The 20,951-nt window shown below is 42.3% G+C and overlaps 1 long non-coding RNA gene and 1 pseudogene across 1 annotated transcript; both read left to right on the plus strand.

The window, feature by feature from the left end:
• The first annotated feature begins 1,717 nt into the window (after positions 1-1,717).
• LOC139356531 (uncharacterized) lies at positions 1,718-20,288 on the plus strand. The gene is made up of 3 exons (XR_011608522.1): positions 1,718-1,746; positions 7,336-7,413; positions 20,210-20,288. It is a non-coding gene; the product is annotated as an uncharacterized lncRNA (long non-coding RNA).
• Positions 5,330-5,427, plus strand: LOC112427063 (U6 spliceosomal RNA; annotated as a pseudogene).
• Positions 20,289-20,951: the final 663 nt, after the last annotated feature.

Raw genomic sequence — 20,951 nt, forward strand, 5'->3', positions numbered from 1 at the left:
TATATAAAAATTAATACAAAAATTATAGATATAAGAATGCACCTTTAGTAAAGAAGGTTATAAAACATAGTCAGAAAGGTAAGGCATGTTGAAGATTGTCTGTGAAAGTCGTGAACAATGTTATAAAAAGGAATTTATGCAGGAAATGTATGATTTTTGTTTTGAAGGTCTAAAGTTTTAAAATGTTGATTGTAAAAATATTCTGTGTGTAAACATATTGATTAAAGTTAAAAAAGTATCGTCCAGTTTTTTGTAAACTAGACATTAAAATAAAGCACAAGTTTTTCTTAAAGCACTAACCTGCTCTTTAAAGAATGTAAAAAGTCTCTTAGCACAGGCACCACCCCTAGGAGGCTAAACCAGATAATTTATTCATTTTTAATTCTCTCACTTTGCCTACTACCTATAGCTGCTACACTCTATTAAGCTCATCTTTTAAATCTGCCTTTTTTCAGCCCTGTTATCTAAGCAGTTACTACCTTTCCAGCTTCTAACGACGTCACTGCCTGGCTGGAAGGAGTTAACATACCCCCAGTGGGGTTCCTTAATAATGGCACACATCAAACTAAGATGCCAAGTAACACTACAGGTCACTCTTTGACTAGAAAAGAATGTTGCTGATTGTACTCACGATTGTTTTGTGTTATTTGTTAATCCTGGGATGCAAAGCCAGAATAAGAGCAGTGACCCCCTCACCTGACAAACCTGTGGCTGCACATATCTGCGCTCTCCGATCAAAAAACTTGATGTAGAAAACAAAAAAGGGGGAAATGTTGGGATTCGATCAGGCTGGTGGGAAAAATATTAGTTATGATAGCCACAAAACCCTTTTGGAAGGACTGAGGGTTTTCATATGACTTCGGTAATAGATCAAGCTGAAGGCGGCCTGGTCTCGTTACCTTTAGTTAAATAAATGAGAGTAGTCAACAACAGGATGTGGGGAAGTTATCTAGTTAACTTGTTTACTCATGTGGTCTTAAGCCTTAAGCCTTTGATGTATGCTTTTGACTCAGGAAGTCCACAATGTCAATTAGCCTCTAATGGTGTTGACTCAAGTTTTTGTTAACTAATCTTAATGAATAAATGCAAGGCTCCCGAGCTGATAGAGGCCAGCCGCAGTGACAAACCTCTCTTGGTGTGCAGACGGTTGGACACTCAGCAGGACTGGCAACACAAAGTATCTGTGTGTCAGTGTCCTTTTTATTCATCCGTCATTTGGGTCAGGGCCTGCGGGCAGACCCCCGCAGCTAATGCCCTCTTGTGAGGAGCAATACCTCAGAGTCTCACTTTGTCACCCAGGCTGGCATGCAGTGGTGAGATCTTAGTTCACTACAACCTCTGCCTCCTGGTTCAAGCGATTCTTCTGCCTCAGGCTCCTGAGTAGCTGGGATTACAGGCATCTGCCACCATGCCTGGCTAATATTTGTATTTTTAGTAGAGACAGGGTTTCACTATGTTGGTCAGGCTGGTCTCAAACTCCTTACCTCAAGTGATCCACCCACCTTGGCCTTCCAAAGTGCTGGGATTACAGGCGTGAGCTACTACACCCCATCAAGTTTCTCTTGATCCAGAAATTCCAAGCTTACGCTTTTGGTGACTGAGGATCACTAAGACAAAAGGCATGAATGGAATCAACTGGTCTTGAGGTTCTGCATAGAACCCTGGTATAAAGCTGTTTGGGGATCAGAACCAACAGATCTCTAATATTCTTTGGTCTGAAAACTGGCAGCAGCTGGTGAGACAAAGGTAGGTAATTTTTAAGGTGCTCAGATGTTTTTGAGGAGCTGATCTTTGGCAGTTCATATCTCTAGGTGGGTATGGGTGGAAGCTGGAACTGGCTGAGATTCTTCGGTACTCTTTTAAAACAATTATGATAATTTGCATGTAAGGTTCACCATTTTAAAGTTTACAATTCTGTGGTTTTAGTATATTACAGGTCATACAACCATCACTACTACCTAATTACACAACATTTTCATCAACCCAAAAAGAAACCTTTTACTGATTAGCAGTGACTCTCCGTTTCTCCCTCCCTCAATCCCTGGAAACCACTTATTTACTTTCTGTCTCAATGGATTTGCCTATTCTGTATATTTCACATAAATGGAGTCATGCAATTTGTGGCTTTATGTCTGCTTCCTTTCACTTAGCATAATGTTTTCAAAGTTCATCTACATTGCAGCATATATCAATACTTCTTTCTGTTTTGAGGCTAAATATATTCTGTTGTGGCCAGGCATGGTGGCTCACGACTATAATCCCAGCACCTTGGGAGGCCAAGGCAGGCAGATTTGTTTGAGCTCAGGAGTTCAAGACCAGCATGGGCAACATGGTGAGACCCTGTCTCTACAAAAAAACACAAAAATTACCTAGGCATGGTGGTGCACACCTATAGTTGCAGCTACTTGGAGGGCTGAGTTGGAAGGATCACTTGAGGCTGGGAAGTTGAGGCTGCAGTGAGCCGAGATCGTGCCACCACACTACAGCCTGGGGGACAGAGCGAGACCATATCTCAAAAAGAAGTAAAAAATATGTATTCAATTATATGGATATGCCACATTTTGTTTATCCACTCATCAGTTGATGAACATTCAGGTTGTTTCTACTTTTTGACTTTTGAATGATATTCCTATGAACATTCCTGTGCAACTTTTGTTGTGGACATCTTTTCATTTCTCTTGGGTATCTATATAAGAGTACCATTGCTAGGTATCTTCATCTGTTTGGGCTGCTGTTAACGAAATGCCTTAGACTGGGTAATATATAAAGAACAGAAATTCATTTTCTCATAGTTCTGGAAACTGGGAAGTCCAAGGTCAAGTCACCAGCAGATTCAATGTTTGATGAGGGCTGAGAACAGTGGCTCACGCCTGTAATCCCAACACTTTGGGAGGCCGAGGCGGGAGTTTGAAACCAGCCTGGCCAACATGGTGAAACCCTATCTCTACTAAAAATACAAAAATTAGCCAGGAGTGGTGGTGCATGACTGTAATCTCAGCTACTCGGGAGGCTGAGGCAAGATAATCAGTTGAACCTGGGAAGCAGAGGTTGCAGTGAGCTGAGATTGTGCCACTGCACTCCAGCCTGGGTGACAGAGTGAAACTCCATCACACACGCACACACAAAAAAAAAGTTTGATGAGGGCTTACTCTTCTTCAAACATGACACCTCGTGCTGTGTCCTCACATGGCAGAAAAGGCAAGGGGGATCCCCCAAGCCTCTTTTACAAGGCACTGATCCCCCTCATGATGGCTCTGCCCTAATGATTTAATCACCTTCTTAAGGCTCCAGTTGTACTACGACATTGGCAATTAAGTTTCAACATATGAATTTTGAAGGAATACATTCAGACCATAGCACAGTTGATAAACCGCCAGACTGTTTTCAAAAGCAACTGCATGATATTACATTCCCACCAGCAGTGTATGAGGCTTCTAATTTCTCCATATCCTCATCAACGCTGTTTATTGTCTGTCTTTTTCATTATAACTATCCTACTGGGTATGAAGTGGTATCTCATTGTGGTTTTGATTTGCATTTATCTAGTGATTCATGCCATTAAGCATCTCTTCATGTGTTAGTGACCATTTGTATATATTCTTTTTTTTTGAGACAGAGTTTTGCTGTTTCACCCAGGCTGGAGTAAAGTGATGCGATCTTGGTTCACTGCAACCTCCGCCCTCCAGATTCAAGCAATTCTCCTGCCTCAGCCTCATGAGGAGATGGGATTACAGGCACCCGCCACCATGCCTGGCTGATTTTTGTACTTTTAGTAGAGACGGGTTTTCGCCATGTTGGCTGGGCTGGTCTTGAACTCCTGACCTCAGGTGATCTGATCCACCCGCCTTGGCCTTTCAAAGTGCTAGGATTACAGGCGTGAGCCACTTTGCCTGGCCCATTTGTATATATTCTTGGTAGAAGTGTCTAACCAAATCATTTGCCCATTTTTACATTTTACATTGGTTTGTCTTTTTTTTTTGAGACAGTATCTCATTCTGTTGCCCAGGCTGGAGTCCAGTAGTGCAATCACTGTTCATTGCAGCCTCTACCTCCCAAGGCTCAAGAGATCCTCCCACCTCAGCCTCCTGAGTAGCTGGGACAACAGGCATGTGCCACCACGCCTGGCTAATTTTTAATTATTTTGTACACAGGTGGTGGGGGGATGGGGGAGCTCTCACTATGTTTCCTAGGCTGGTCGTGAACTCTTGGGCTCAAGTGATCCTCCTACCTCATCCTCCCAAAGTGCTGGGATTAGAGACATGCACCATGGGGTCAACTCTTTTTTAAAAACTCAAATGTTAAAAATGAGCACTAGTAGCAAAGTCTCCCTCCCCAGAATGGTGCACTCCATCTTCCATGGCTCTCTGATTCTGGCAGGTTTCACTTCCTTCCCTGCCCACCTTAAAGTTGACCTCAGTGGCAAGGAGCTTGACTTCCATCTGCATTATCTCAGTACCCATAGGTTTGCATTTATATTCTGTTGATTTTTTTTTTTTCATATCTTCTAAAGCAATCTCTGGCCACAATTGACTGCCTGGACTATCTTTCTCCTGCCACACCAATGATTATTTTCCTTTTGTGCTCTGGTTACAAAGTGGCGTAAGTTTTCCATGGTCTGCCCTAACACTATTTTTCCTATAAGCCCTATTAATTTCAGTGCACACCATTTTGCAGGATGTGACGTTTTTCATGAATGCATACAGCATATTATTGTATAGATGCTTAAATTTACATTTTAATCAGGGATTTTGGAGATATGGGATTCATGCAAAGTGGAATCTTCAGTTACAATGGCAAGACAATGAGATAGGGAACTTTATTTGTTTATTTGAGACAGTCTGGTTCTGTCGCCCAGAGTGTAGTGCAGTGGTGCCATCTTGGCTCACTGCAACCTCTGCCTCCCAGGCTCAAGCCATCCTCCCATCTCAGCATCCCGAATAGCTGAGACTACAGACATGTGCCACCATGCCTGTCTAATTTTTGTATTTTTTTTGTAGAGATGAGGTTTTACCATGTTGCTCAGGCTGGTTTTGAACTCCTGAACTCAAGTGATTTGCCCCTGCTTGGCCTTCCAAAATGTTGGGATTACAGGTGTGAGCCATAGCGCCTGGCTGAGAAATTTATTTTATTTATTTTTCCCTCTCTAGAGGTAGAAAAATTTAGATAAACAGAAGCTTTAGGTGTCCCTTAAATTTCATTTTAAAGCTCTTCCCAGGCCAGGCATTGTGGCTCATGCCTGTAATCACAGCATCTTGGGAGGCCAAGGCAGGAGGATAGCTTCAGGCCAAGATTTTGAGACCAGCCTGGGGAACAAATAGAGATTCTGTCTGTACAATGAGCACGTATGCTAAAGTTGGAATGATTCAGCGATTAGCATGGGCCCTGCACAAGGATGACACACAAATTCATGAAGCATTCCATTAAAAAATAAATAAATAAAAGAAAAAAATAAAGTGTTCTCCTACTCCTCTTTAAGGAAGGGCTAGTTTAGTCTGAGCCTTAAAATTTTCTTTTTTTTTTTCTTTTTTTAAACTTTTTTGGTATATTCACAGGAAATGATTATTATTAATAATCAAATAATTATTTTTCATTTGTTTTTTTTTTGTTTGTTTGTTTGTTTTGAGACAGATTCTTGCTCTATTGCCTAGGCTGGAGTGCAGTGGTGCGATCTCGGCTCACCACAACCTCCACCTCCCAGGTTCAAGCGATTTTCATACTTCAGTTTCCTGAATAGCTTATAGGCACACACCACCATACCTGGTTAATTTTTTGTATTTTTAGTAGAGATGGGGTTTCGCCATGTTGTCCACGCTGGTCTCGAACTCCTGAGCTCAGGCAATCTGCCCACCTCAGCCTCCCAAAGTGCTAGGATTACAGGCATGAGCCACCGCACCCGGCCAATAATCACAATAGTTAATAAGCCTCAGTTCACCATGTGTCCCAGTCCTCATATTGTTGCTGCTGCCCCATCCTCCACTGTGTGGTCACTGCAGATCCCTGAGGCCATTTAGCTCTGGTTTAGCCAGCCCCAGAGTTCCTCTCCAATCACAGTCATGTGCTTTTCACAACCTGCTTAGTAAAATGTGTCCCTTTTTATTGTCTTTTTCATTATAACTATGCTAGTGGCTATGAAGTGCTTAGTAAAATGTGTCCCTTTGGTTAGGACTTTGCAAACTCGAGTGTTCTCAGAATCCCGCAGAGGGCTTGCCCACACATAGATTCCGGGTGCCACCTGCAGAGATTCTAACATTAGGTCTGGGTAAGGCCTGAGGATTTGCATCTCTAACAAGGTCCCAGGTGATGCTGATGCTGCTGGTCCAGGGACCACATTTTGAATGTCACTGCTTTAATGACCCCGCCATCATCAGTGCCACCCATCCTCACAGACACCAGTTCCTCTTTTAACAAACCTTTTTTTTCTGTTTTTTGTTTTTTAGCCATTGCGCAGTGTTCTCAACCAGGGGCGATTTTGACCCCCCAGGGAACCATCGGTAATGTCAGGAGACATTTTTTGTTGTCACAACGGGGTGAGAGATTATGTTATGGCATCTGGCTTCTACAATGCACAAGGCAGAGAATTATCCACAGAGAATTATCTGGTCCAAATGGCAGTAGTGCTGAGGTTGAGACAGTCTCTATTAATATGCCATTATTGCTTTGTTTGCCAATAGCTTTCAGTTCTGATTGTTTCTATGGCAAGTCAATAGCATATGAAATAAAGATGGAGATAAAGGAACAGTGGCATCCCTCTCCCCCCAATGTTTTTATACTTCAATGAAAATAAAACATTTGGCTGGACATGGTGGCTCATGCCTGTAATCCCAGTGCTTGGGAGGCTGAGGTGGGAGGATTGTTTGAGGCCAGGAATTTGAGATCAGCCTGGGCAACATAGTGAGACCGCAATTTTTTTTTTTTTTTTTTTGAGACAAGGTCTCACTCTGTCACCCAGACTGGAGTGCAGTGGCACAATCACAGCTCACTGAAGCCTTGACAACCTCCCAGGCTCAATTGATCCTCTGTCTCAGCCTCATGAGTAGCTGGGAATACAGGTGTGCGCCACCATGCCTGGCTAATTTTTGTATTTTTTGGGAAGACACAGGCCTCACTGTGTTGCCCAGGCTGGTCTTGAACTCCTGGTGTCAAGCAATCAACCTGCCTCAGCCTCCCAAAGTGCTGAGATTATAGGCATGAGCCTTGCCACCTGGCTGAGACCTCATCTCTATTAAAAAAAAAAAAAAAAAAGAAAAGAGTTAAACTTTCAAACCATCAAGTACTTTGAAATATCATCTATGAACATGCTCATTTGTCTTCAGATTTTCAATTGCTCTGTCTCAGGTCTCAAGGCAGAACGAAGGAATTTACCAAAGCCAAGCCAAGCCCTTGGACACTGGGCCCATCTATTTCTTTGATCAGGTAATAATACTGCTTCTTCTCATCAAATTATAATTTACTTTTTAAAAATCAATTCGCTTTTGACCAGTGTTTTCCCCTATATTTTACTCAGAACATTTTGCTTTATTTTAGTTAAAACCTGAACAGAAAGATGGGAAAAGATAACCTGTGAAGAAAGTTATCCCACCCAAAATGCACCCCACTAGCCGGGTATAGGTAAAACATTTGGAATTACTCTTTAATTGTTGGTGTTCCTTTACATCTTCAGAGGCTCGTAAGATGCTCAAGACCAATAGTTTCCTGTTCCTTCATCCCCGGAAAAACTATACAGAGGGGTTGCCATTTCAGATTTGACCATGATGTCATTCAGAGAGCTTTATTTAAGTCAGGCCAGTGGTTAATTTAAACATAATTGTTCATATTAACCAGTCATCCTGGTTTGCCAGCTATTTTGCAACAAACCCAGCGCTTCTCGTGCCTCAGGGAGTTTGCACTAATGTTCCTTCTGCTTTCTGCACAACTTTCTCCCTATTCCATTTAGCTCATTTCTTAAATATTACCATTGCAGTATGACTCTATTTTAGATTTCTTTTCTTTGTTTTTTTTGTTTTTTTTTTTTTTTTTGAGACAGAGTCTTTTTCTGTTGCCCCGGCTGGAGTGCAGTGGTGCAATCTTGGCTCACTGTAGCCTCCACCTCCTAGGTTTAAGGAATTCTCCTGCCTCAGCCTCCTGAGTAGCTGGGACTACAGGTGCACACCACCACGCCTGGCTAATTTTTTGTATTTTTAGTAGAGATGGGGTTTCACCGTGTTGGCCAGGCTGGTCTTGAACTTCTGACCTCAAGTGATCTGCCCACCTCAGCCTCCCAAAGTGCTGGGATTATAGGCGTGAGCCACTGCATCCGGCCTCTATTTTAGATTTCTGTCCTGCTCCATGTGGCACTCCCATCTTTCTTCCTAACTTAATTTTTCTATTGCACTTATCACTTTCTAGTATTCTAAGTGATATACCTATTTATTTGTTCACCCTCTCTCCTCTTATGAGAGTATAAGTTTCACAAGGGCAGTATATATACACTTTTAATGTACTTGACCACTTCTCTATCCCCAGTCCCCAAAAACAGTGCTTGGCATATAGAATGCTCTTAATAAAGATTCTTTATTAACCACCATAGAATTGTGTCAAGCCTACAAAAATGAATGAAATAAAGAGTTCCACATTTTTTAACCCTCTAGTTACTATTAGGTTGGCGCAAAAGTAACTGCGGTTTCAGACCATGAATTTTAAATCATTATAACTAGGCTCACACACATCTTTGTTAATCAAAATAGGAACCATTACAATTTAACACATTTTTGCCAACAAGAAATAGGTTTGTTAAAACCTGTAGCGTAAAAATCCTTGCTTTGGGATTTGATGAACTCTTGGAAAGCATTTTCTGTATCCTGCTGGTTGTGAAAGCATTTTCCCTGCAAAACGTTATCGAGATGCTTGAAGAAGTCGGTTGGCTAGAGGTCAGGCGAATATGGCGGATGAGGCACAACGTCTAGCCCAATTCATTCAACTTTTGAAGCATTGGTTGTGCAACATGCGGTCGGGTGCTGTCGTGAAGAAGAATTGGGCCCTTTCAGTTGACCAATACCAGCTGCAGGTGCTGCAGTTTTCTGTGCGTCTCATGGATTTGCTGAGAATACTTCTCAGATGTAACAATTTCGCCAGGATTCAGAAAGCTGTAGTGGATCAGACCAGCAGCAGACCACCAAACAGTGACCATGATCTTTTCTCCGTGCAAATTTGGCTTTGGGAAGTGCTTTGGAGCTTCTTCGTGGTCTAACCACTGAGATGGTCATTGCCGGTTGCTGTATACAATCCACTTTTCATCACACATCACAATCCGATCTAGAAAAGGTTTGTTGTTGTTGTGTAGAATAAGAGAAGGTGATGCTTCAAAAAGAAGATTTTTAAATTTTCACTCAGCTCATGAGACACCTACTCATCAAGTTTTTCACCTTTCCAATCTGCTTCAAATGCTGAACAACCATACAATCGTAGACACTGAGTTCTTTGGCAATTTCTCGTGTACTTGCAAGAGGGCCATCTTCAGTGATTGTTCTTAGTTGGTCGTTGTCAACTTCCAACGGCTGGCCACTACACTCCTCATCTTCAAGGCTCTTTTCTCCTTTGCAAAACTTCTTGAATCCTCATGGCATTATATATTCATTAGCATTCCTGGGCTAAATACATTGTTGCTATTTCGAGTTGTCTCTGCTGCTTTATGACCCATTTTGAACTTGAATATGAAAATCGCTCAGATTTGCTTTTTGCGTAACTTCATTTCCATAGTCTAAAATAAACACAAAATAAATAGCAAGTAATAAGTCATTAGCAAAAAAAGAAAAAAAAAAGAGCAAGAAATACCCATTAAAATGATGTATAACATAACCACTTTTATTTAATAATGTATTCCAATTTCAAATGGCAAATTCCAACAATGCCAAAACCGCAATTACTTTTGCACTCACTCGTACAATTTCTTTACTTGTGAAGGGAAAACTAAAATACTCAAACCTGTCTTAGAACATATATCACAAAAGTATATCAGATTAAATGGGGCTGGGCGCAGTGGCTCATGCCTGTAATCTCAGCACTTTGGGAAGCTGAGGGGGGTGGATCACGAGGTCAGGAGATTGAGACCATCCTGACTAACACGGTGAAACCCAATCTCTACTAAAAATACAAAAACTTAGCCAGGCCTGGTGGCAGGTGCTTGTAGTCTGAGCTACTCAGGAGGCTGAGGCAGGAGAATGGCATGAACCCAGGAGGTGGAGCTTGCAGTGAGCAGAGATTGTGCCACTGCACTCCAGCCTGGGTGACAGAGCCAGACTCCATCTAAAAAAAAAAAAAAAAGATTAAATGTTGTCAGTTGTATCAGTGAATTGTCCAACAGGGGCAATTTTGTCCCACAAGGGACATTTGGCAATGCCTGCAGACATTTTTGGTAGTCGCAACTGCTGGTTGCTATTGTCATCATAGGCAGAGACCAGGGATGCTGCTCCACATCCTACAGTGCACAGGACAGCACCCCACACTAGAGAATTGTGTGGTCCAAAATGTCAATAGTGCCAGAGTTGACAAACCTGCTTTACACTAATCTGTATTTGGGTTTTTTGCAACCTGCCATACCTTTCCTCAAAATCACTGCAACGATGGGCGTGGTGGCTCGCACCTGAATTCCCAGTGCTTCGGGAAGCTGAGGCAGGAGCATTGCTTGAGACCAGCCTGAGTAACATAGCAAGACCCCATCACTATTTTAAAAAATTAAAAATGAAAACCACTGCAATTTGCTTCTGTTTTTCTGTTTTTGTTTTTATTTTTATTTTTCGAGATGGAGTCTTCCTCATTTGCCCAGGCTGGACTGAAGTGGCACCATCTCAGCTCACTGCAACTTCTGCCCCCAGGTTCAAGTGATTCTCCTGCCTCAACCTCCTGAGTAGCTGGGATTACAGACACCCACCACCACGCTGGGATAATTTTTATATTTTTAGTAAAGACAAGTTTTCGCCATGTTGGCCAGGCTGGTCTCTAACTCCTGACCTCAGATGATCCACTGGCCTTGGCCTCCCAAAGTGCTGGGATTATAGGCAGAGCCACGCTCCTGGTCTGCTTCCATTTTTAAAAGTCCACTATCTCATTTCTTACTTTCTTTTTCTTGTTCTTTTTTTTTTTTTTTTTTTTTGAGACCGAGTCACACTCTGTCATCCAGGCTGGAGTGCAATGGCATGATCTCAGCTCATTGCAACCTCCACTTCCTGGGTTCAAGCGATTCTCCTGCCTCGGCCTCCCCAGTAGCTGGGATTACAGGCACTTGCCACCACACCAAGTGAAGTTTTGTATTTTTAGTAGAGACAGGGTATTGCCATGTTGACCAGGCTGGTCTCAAACTCCTGACTTCAAGTGATCTGCCCGACTCGGCCTCCCAAAGTGCTGGGATTACAGGCGTGAGCCGCTGTGCCCAGCCCCCAATTTCTTTTTAAACAACAATTCAGCATAACTCGATCATTTTGCGTTTACATTGCTTGGCTTATCATTGACCCTCAATCTATGGGGTCAGCTTATATGAGCAGTTAGCAGGTCTGTGTATCCTAGAACTCCAGGGGCGTGCTGGATGCCATGTTTCTCATTTGATGCCCTCCTTAGGCCTTGAGCATTGCTTCTGCCCGCTCTGCTTGGAGACACCCCATTTCTTGTACTGATTGTCCTGCCGTTGCCATTGCACTGAGAATAAAATCCACACTTCTTACCTTGACCTGCAAGCCCTTCTGAGATTTCCTCCCCTTGCCTGCCTTCTGACTTCCTTGCAGGCAGTTTTCCCTTCCACTCCCTGCTCCCCAACTGTTCTGGCCTCTCTGTTTTTATTTTTGTTTGTTTTATTGTCTTATTTTTATTTATTTATTTATTTTTTACCAACCAAGCTCATTGCTGCCTCAGATTCTTCTTCCTTCTTCCTTCCTCCTCCTCCTCCTCCTCCTTCTTCTTTTAATAATAGAGACAGGGTCTCACTATGTTGCCCAAGTTGGTTTCAAACTCCTGGGCTCAAGTGATCCTCCTGCCTCAGCCTCCCAAAGTGCTGGGATTATAGGTGTGAGCCACCGTGCCCGGCGTGCTTCACGTTCTTTACATTTACTGTGCACTCCGCTTTGGATGTTTTCCACTATTTTATCGTCGGCTCCTCCTCATCATCATCATTTGGGTCTCAGCTCAAACGTGGCCTCCTCAGAGAGGGTGTCCCTGACTCCCAGTCCAAAGAAGCCAGACATTCATAACCCCGTCACTCTATTACAGTGACCTGTTTTATTTTCATCATTGCAGTCAGTTATCACTATATGTAATTTTTTATTTTCCTTCCTTTTCTTCTCCCTCTCTCTCCCTCCATGCTTTTCTTCCTGTTTTTCCCTAACTGGTCCATGTAGGCAGAGATCTGCCCTCTTCACTCTGTCTCTGCAGAAGCTAGAACTGCACCTGATGAATATTCGTGGAATGAATGAATCATTCCTCTATATGTGCTAAGCCTAGAGAAGTGAGACTACTTTAAGACTGGGCCAGTCTTCATTCTTCTTCAAGTCCTTCATTGGTGATTTTCTCTTGTTAAAAGATTGTTAAGTCTGGTTTTGAACTGGACAGTCCATTATTTGAGCACTCTATCTGAAAAATTAGCTGGCATATAAATATTATTTTTAAAAGTGCACATTAAATTTCTTAACCTTAAAACCCTCTGAAGGAGGTATACTTATTAGCCCCATTTTACATATGATAAAAGTAAGGCAATTGGCCGGACACACAGTGGCTCATGCCTGTAATTCTAGCACTTTGGGTAGCCAAAGAGGAGGGATTGCTTGAGCCGAGGAGTTTAAGAGCAGCCTGGGCAACATAGTGAGACCTTGTCTCTACCAAAAATAAAAATTAAAAATTAAAAAAATTAGCCAGGCACGATGGTACCAGCCTGTGGTCCCAACTATTTGGGAGGATCACTTGAGCCCAGGAGGTCAAGGCTACAGTGATCTGAGATCACACCACTGCACTCCAGCCTGGGTGACAGTGAGACCTTGTCTCAAAAAACAAACAACGTCAAAAAGAAAAGAAGATGGAGGCAATTAATAAATAGTATCTGTTACTATTATTATTGTAAAAAGCACAGCCTTTATCACTGTATCTGAGTAATAGTTATACATGCATATTTTTAGGATGTTACAAATAATATACCATAAAATGGAGATAACACAATAAATGCCACATGGCATTAGTATTAGCGTTTGGTGAAATGATGTTCATGAGGGCAACTTTCAAACCTATAAAGAGATATACGGGCCAGGTGCAGTGGCTCATGCTTGTAATCCCAGCACTTTGGGAGGCTGAGGTGGGTGGGACACTCGTGGCCAGGAGTCCGAGACCAGCCTGGCCAACATGGCGAAACCTCGTCTCTAGTAAAAATACAAAAATTAGCCTGTAATCCTAGCTACTGGGGTGGCTGAGGCACGAGAATCACTCGAACCCAGGAGGCAGAGGTTGCAATGAGCCATGATCATGCCACTGCACACCAGCCTGAACAACAGAGCTAGGCCCAGTCTCAGAAAAAAAAAAAAAAAAAAAAAAAGGACAGCAAGAATTTTTCATCTTTATAAATTTTTCATCTCTACGAAAAATTTTAAAACTTAGCCAGGTGTGGTGGCATGCACCTGTAGTCCCAACTAGTCTGGAGGCTGAGATGGAAGGAACACTTGAGCCCCGGAGTTTGAGGTTACAGTGAGCTATGATTGCACCACTGCACTCCAGCCTGGGCAGCAGAGTGAGACCGTTTCTCCAAAAAAAAAAAAAAAAAAAAAAGAAAGAAAAAAAAAGTACAAACAAATAAATACATATTTCTTAAATGGGCTTTCTGTCTTTTAAATGTCAACATGAATATGTAACCAATGCCAAATTGTCAAAGACTTAAGATTTACATTTAGAATTCCTTTTTTTATTTTAGAAATGGGGTCTTGCTATGTTCCCCAGGCTGAACTCAAACTCTGGGGCTCAAGCAGTCCTCCTGCCTCAGCCTCCTGAATATCGGGGACTACAGGCACATGTCACTGCACCCAGCTGTCATTTAGACTTCTTATGCTAACTCAAATACTTTTTGTTCTTTACAAATTTTCTCTTTTATTTCACATTAAACACTTAGCTGGAAAACCAGTGTTGTTTTTCAAAGTATGCTAATGGAGCCATCATTTAGAAGAAAAAGACAAGTAGCTTTTTAGTGATGTGCACCATTTTATAAAAATTTTATTCAGGTGATGAAACTCCATCAAATGTCGATATGTTTCACCACATTGGCTTGTGAAAGAAAACACTTTGAAATAGTGACGACTGGGGCAGCTGCCTTACTTAGAATTCTTTGAACAACTGGTTTGGAGAACATTTCAAAGGAGAGGTCATTTAAAGTTCTCTTGTTCATGCCTCAGGCGGTGTGGTGAAATCTTTTTTTTTTTTTTTTTTTTTTTGAGGTGCAGTCTCGCTCTTTCGCCCAGGCTGGAGTGCAGTGGCACGATCTTGGCTCACTGCAAGCTCCACTCCCAGGTTCACGCAATTCTCCTGCCTCAGTCTCCCGAGTAGCTGGGACTACAGGTGCCCACCACCTCACCTGGCTAATTTTTTGTATTTTTAGTAGAGATGGGGTTTCACCGTGTTAGCCAGGATGGTCTCCATCTCCTGACCTGGTGATCCACCCATCTCGGCCTCCCAAAGTGCTGGGATTACAGGCGTCAGGCACTGTGCCCGGCCGTGAAATCAGTTTTGGTTCCTTGTGCAATAGACATTTTGTTGAATGAATTAATGATAACAGTCGTCAGATTACGGATTTTAAGCTCCAGAAAAGAGAAGGACTGGCCGGGCGTGGCGGCACATGCCTATAATCTCAGCACTTTGGGAAGCGGAGGCAGACAGATCACTTGAAGTCAGGAGTCTGAGACCAGCCTGGCCAATATGGTGAAACCCCATCTCTACTAAAAATACAAAAATTAGCTGGGCGAGCTGGCGCATGCCTGTAGTCCCAGCTACTCGGGAGGCTGAGAAAGGAGAATCGCTTGAGCCTGGGAGGCGGAGATTGCAGTGAGCTAAGATTGTGCCATGGCACTCCAGCCTGGGTGACAGAGCTAGACGCCATCTCAAAAAGTAAATAAAAGAGAGAAGGACCATGTTGTCCTTTCCTTGTAATTCATGTAGTGCAGTGCCCCCACCATGCTATCTTGATGACTGCTATAGTTTAGATGTTTGTCCCCTCCAAACTTCATGTTAAAATTTAATCTCCAGTGTCAGAGATGGGACCTAATGGGAGGTGTTTGGGTCGTCGGGGCAGATCCTTCATGAATAGACTAATGACCTCCTTTGAGGGTGAGTGTGTTCCCACTCTATTAGTTCCTATGAGAGCTGGCTGTTAAAAACAGCCTAACACCTCCCCACTCTCTCTCTTGCTTCTTCTCTCATCATCTGATCTCTGCATACACAGGCTTCCCTTTACCTTCTACCAGGAGAGGAAGCAGCCTTAGGTTCTCACCAGATGAAAGTGCCCAGTTGTAAACTTTCCAGCCATCAGAATCATGAGCAAATAAACCTTTACTCTCCATAAATTACCCACCCTCAGGTATTCCTTTATAGCAACACAAAATGGACTAAGATAATTACCTTCCTAGATTTTATTTATTCATTTATTTGAGACAGAGTCACTCTGTCACCCAGGCTGGAGTACAGTGGCGCTATCTCAGCTCACTGCAACCTCCACCTCTTGTGTTCAAGCAATTCTCCTGCCTCAGCCTCCTGAGTAGCTGGGATTACAGGTGCCTGCTATCACTCCTGGCTCATTTTTGTGTTTTTTGTAGAGACAGGGTTTTGCCACGTTGGCCAGGCTGATCTCGAACTCCTGACCTCAAGCGATCTGCCCACCTCGACCTCCCAAAGTGCTGGGATTACAGGTGTGAGCTAACGTGCCAGCACCTTCCTAGATTTTATTGTGTCTAGAGGCTCGGAGCTACCGTTGATGCCGTTCAGTAAAATATATGCTTGGGATGTAAATGTTCTGTATCCAACTCAAGGCTCTTGTCTTGAAGGAGAATTGTATCAGAGCAAGGCTTGATCTCACTAAATTCAGCTATCTGGTCCTAAATCATTCATTCTTTCTAGTACTTTTTTTTTTTTTTCTGCCAACACTTGAAAATGTGAGACTATTCTACTACTTGTTGAGCAAATATGTGCTAGAGAAACAGCAGTGAACAAGATAAAGCCTGCTTCATGGAGACTTCATTGGAATAAAGGGAAACAAATAAACAAGTAAATATAGGGCAACAAGTAGTGATATGTGCAGTGAAATAAAGCAGGATTAAGGAAATGGGACTGATGCTTTTTTATATACGGTGTTCAAATGGCCTTATTCCTACAGTAATATTTGAACAAGACTTGGTGGCTGTGAGGGCGTATGGATGTGTGGGAAGGATGTGTCCTTGGTATGTTTGAGGACAGCAAGGGAGCCAGTGTGGCTGAAGCATAATGTGTTGAGAGAGGATAGTGGAATATATAATAAAAATCAGAGGAAGGGGAGAGGGTCAGATTATGAAAGACCTCGGAGACCACTGTTATACAAGTTTTTGTTGTTGTTGTTTTTGTTTCTTGTTGTTTTTTTTTTTTGAAATGGAGTCTCACTCTGTCACCCAGGCTGGAGTGCAGTGGCACAATCTCGGCTCACTGCAACTTCCACCTCCCGGGTTCAAGTGATTCTCCTGCCTCAGCCTCCTGAGTAGCTGGGATTACAGGCGCATGCCACCATGCCCGGCTAATTTTTGTGTTTTTAATAGAGATAGGATTTCACCATGATGACCAGGCTGGTCTCAAACTGCTGACCTTAAGTGATCCACCCACCTCAGCCTCCCAAAATACTGGGATTACAAACTGGGATTAGAGTCTGAGCAGAGAGGGGCATGACTTAATCTGAGTAAAGACCTGGCTCCTGTCTTGAGATTCCATTTTAAAGAGTGGAGAAATGGTCAGAATAAAGACTAGGTATGAGGCTATCTACAATAATGATCCTTGAAGGGTGATGGTAGGTCAGCCAATAGTGAAAGAAGGTAATGAGATTGCATTTCAGATATAGTTTGCTGATTTGACTAGGGGATGGATATAAGGTGCGAGAGAAAGAGAGGAGTCAAAGAAAACTCCAGAGCTTTTGGCCTGAGCAATTGGAAGAAGGAAGATTCCATTTATTGAAATAAATAAGAACTAAAGGAAAACTCATTTGGGGAGGAAAACCAAGAGTTCAGTTTTGAACACGTTGGATTATTTAAATATGAGATACCTGTAAGATACATTATATAGGAAGTAGGATATTTAAGTCTGGAGTGCAGACAAGATGTCAAAGCTGGAAATATACATTTGTGAGTTGTCAGATGGTTTTTAAAACCAGTGAATTGGCCGGGTGCATCTAAGGGCCCAGAAATGGCTCTTATCAAAGACTAAGGTAATCAGGACCTGGGATGTGGACTCGAACCAACCAAAATATTTGTGGGACTGGGAAGGGCCTGTGGGTGCCAAGTCATGAATTAATTTCTAATTGTTTTGAAAAAATCTCTAAGGAGGCATGGTACTTACATATCACTGGGTCAGCAGCACGTTCTCTCTCCTGGGGTAGGCCAGATCTTCACCGCAATCACTTTGGTAGCAGAGTTAAACATTCAGAATTCAGAGGGCCATATTAAAAGTCAACCGCTTTGGCATGAGGAGTGCCAAAACAATCCCTTGACTGGAACTCTCAGGATAGCAGTGGCCATAGAGTCTGTTCCCTTTTGTAGAAATTTCACATCCGTATAAATACTAGTGCAAAGTACTAGTATAGATACAGCATAGCTCTTTATCTCTCTAGATGTGTTAATACCACTGCCCTGTCACAGCCTTAACATAACGACAGGAGGAACCAACTTAAATGGTATTTCTACTGTACAGAAATGCAGCCCATTCTTTTCTTTTCTTTTTTTTTTTTGAGACAGCGTCTCACTCTGTCACCCAGGCTGGAGTGCAGTGGCATGATCTCCACTCACCGCAACCTCCGCCTCCCAGGTTCAAGCGATTCTCCTGTCTCAGCCTCTCAAGTAGCTGGGACTACAGGCGCACGCCACCGTACCCAGCTAATTTTTGTATTTATAGTAGAGACAAGGTTTCACCATGTTGGCCACGATGATCTCGATCTCTTGACCTCGTGATCCGCCCTTCTCGGCCTCCCAAAGTGCTGGGATTAGAGGTGCAGCCCACACTTTTTAAAAATAAAACTTCTTTAAAAATTTTTTTGAGACAAGGTATTGCTCACCTTGTCTCAAAGGTCACCCAGGCTGGAGTACAGTGGCACAATCATAGTTCACTGTAACCTAGAACTCCTGGGCTCAAGCAATCCTTCCACCCCAGCCTCCCCAGTAGCTGAGACTACAGACGCACACCACCACACCCAGCTAATTTTAAAAAAAAAAATTTTTTTTAATGGGGTTTTGCTATGTTGCCCAGGCTGGTCTTGAACTCCTGGGCTCAAGCAGTCCTGCCATTTCAGCCTCCCAAAGTGCTAGAATTACAGGCATTAGCCACCATGCCCAGACCCATTTTTTAAGAAAAACCTGGAATATAAATATTTGCAGTATACTCCTAGTCCTCAAATGCTGACAGTAAATCCAATTAAAAAAAAAAAAAACTGTGTACACTTCACTAGACAGGCCAAACAAAATATATCTCAGGCACCAGATGCAGTAGCTCATGCCTGTAATCACAGTACTTTGGGAGGCTGAGGCAGGAGGATTGCTTGAGCCCAGGAACTCAAGACCAGCCTGTGCAATGCAGTGAGTTTTTTTCTATAAAAAAGCAAAAATTAGCTGGGCATGGTGGCCTGTGCATTTAGTCCCAGCTACTCAAGAGGCTAAGGTGAGAGGATCGCTTGAGCCCAGCAGTTTGAGGCTATAATGAGTCATAATCTCACTACTGCACTCCAGCCTGGGTGACAGAGCCAGATCCTGTTTCAAATATATCCAATTATATATACATAAAATCTCAGGGATGGGTCCTGCCCTGGGACTACTGGTTACTGAACTCTGGCCTAGAGCTACCCAGTTTATAGGATAGACAAAAACCTGTCCACTGTCACAAGTCCCTAGTGTTTAGGCTGGTATTTTTCTAAATTCATTTGACAACCTGAGTCCATTTTTCATATTTAACTACACTCTAGAAAAATGCTAAGATAACTGAAGAGGCCCAGATCAGTGCTCCTCACTAAGACACTAATTTTTTAAAAATTAGTTTTGCTGAAAGTGAAAAGTCTTTATCCTAGAAATAAATATAACATTTCCTCTTCAATAAAAAGAGATAAAAAGATTTACCATATGGGATTGTTGAAACACCTAGTCCAATGACAATCAGTTGTTATTAAACATTTTAGATCAATCACAGTTATTTAAGTAATACATAACTGAGTTTTGCACTCACATATATAGAATGCTGTGATATGGAGATAATGTGGTACTATCTAATAGGGTTATTGTGAGGGTTAGATAAGGTGGTATATGTGAAAATTCTTTGTAACTATAAAGTGATAAATACATTTATTGTGTTACTATAGTAGTTAACAAGGATTGCCTGTCTTTTAAAAACCAGTATATAGCCAGGTTTGGTGGCTCATACCTATAATCCCAGCCCTTTAGGAGGCGAGGCAGGAGGATTGCTTGAGGCCAGGAGTTGAAGACAGCATGAGCAACATAGTGAGGTCCTGTCTCTATTAAAAAAAAAAGTGTTTTTTTAATCAGCCAGGGGTGGTGGCACATGCCTGTAGTTTCAGCTTCTTGGGAGGCTGAGGTGGGAGAATTGCTTGAGCCTGAGAGGTCAAGGCTGCAGTGAGCTATGATCATGCCACTGCACTCCAGCCTGGGTGAAAGAGCAAGACCTTGTTTCAAAAAAAAACAGAAACAAAAAAACCCCAAACAGTAAATAAAATTATATATACATACATACAGATGTACAACATCTATATGAATGTGTGTGTGTATGACTATATGGAGTAGGTCAAATAATATGTATATTTTAATTCATCAAAATGATTTTCCTTCATTTTATTCTTTTATCATTTTAAATTAATAGTGGATTTTGATAGCAATAAACAGATGATATTTTATAACCTCACTTCTGCTCAATTTTTCTTTCCATTCTTCATTATGACTTTTTTTTCTCTTCTTTTCTTTCTTTCTTTTTTTTTTTTTTTTTGAGGCAGGATGTTACTCTGTCACCCAGGCTGGAGTGCAGTGGCACGATCATGGCTCCCTGCAGCCTCAACCTCCCAGGCTCAATTGATCCTCCCACCTCTACCTCCCGAGTAGCTGGGACTACAGGTATGTGCCAGCACACCTGGCTAATTTTTTGTATTTTTAAAGTAGAGATGGGGTTTTGCCATGTTGGCCAGGCTGCTCCCAAACTCCTGGCCTCAAATTATCTGCCCACCTCGGCCTCCCAAAGTGTGGGATAACAGGTTTGAGCCACTGCACCTAGCCCAGCCCCCTGCTTTTCAGCTTTTTGTTGTTTCTGTTTACATATTATTGTACTGTCTGTGTCTTGAAAAGTTGTTGTAGTTATTATTTGTGATCAGTTCATCTTTTAGTCTTTCTACTTAAGATATGAGTAGTTTATATACCACGTTTATAGTGTTATAATATTCTGTGTTTTTCTGTGTACTTACTGTGACCAGTGAGTTTGTATCTTCCGATGATTTCTTATTGCTCATTAACATTCTTTCCTTTCAAAGGATGAAAGAAACTCCCTTTAGCAAAGGATTGAAGAACCCCCTTTGGCATTTCTTGTAGGACAGGTCTGGTGTTGATGAAATCCTTCAGCTTTTGTTTGTCTGGGAACGTCTTTATTTCTCTTTTCTGTTCGAAGGGTATTTTCGCCAGACATACTATTCTAGGGTAAAATTTTTTTCCTTCAACAATTCAAATGTCATGCCACTCTCTCCTGGC

Source organism: Macaca nemestrina, chromosome 10, assembly GCF_043159975.1.
Source record: "Macaca nemestrina isolate mMacNem1 chromosome 10, mMacNem.hap1, whole genome shotgun sequence".
Classification (NCBI taxonomy): domain Eukaryota; kingdom Metazoa; phylum Chordata; class Mammalia; order Primates; family Cercopithecidae; genus Macaca; species Macaca nemestrina.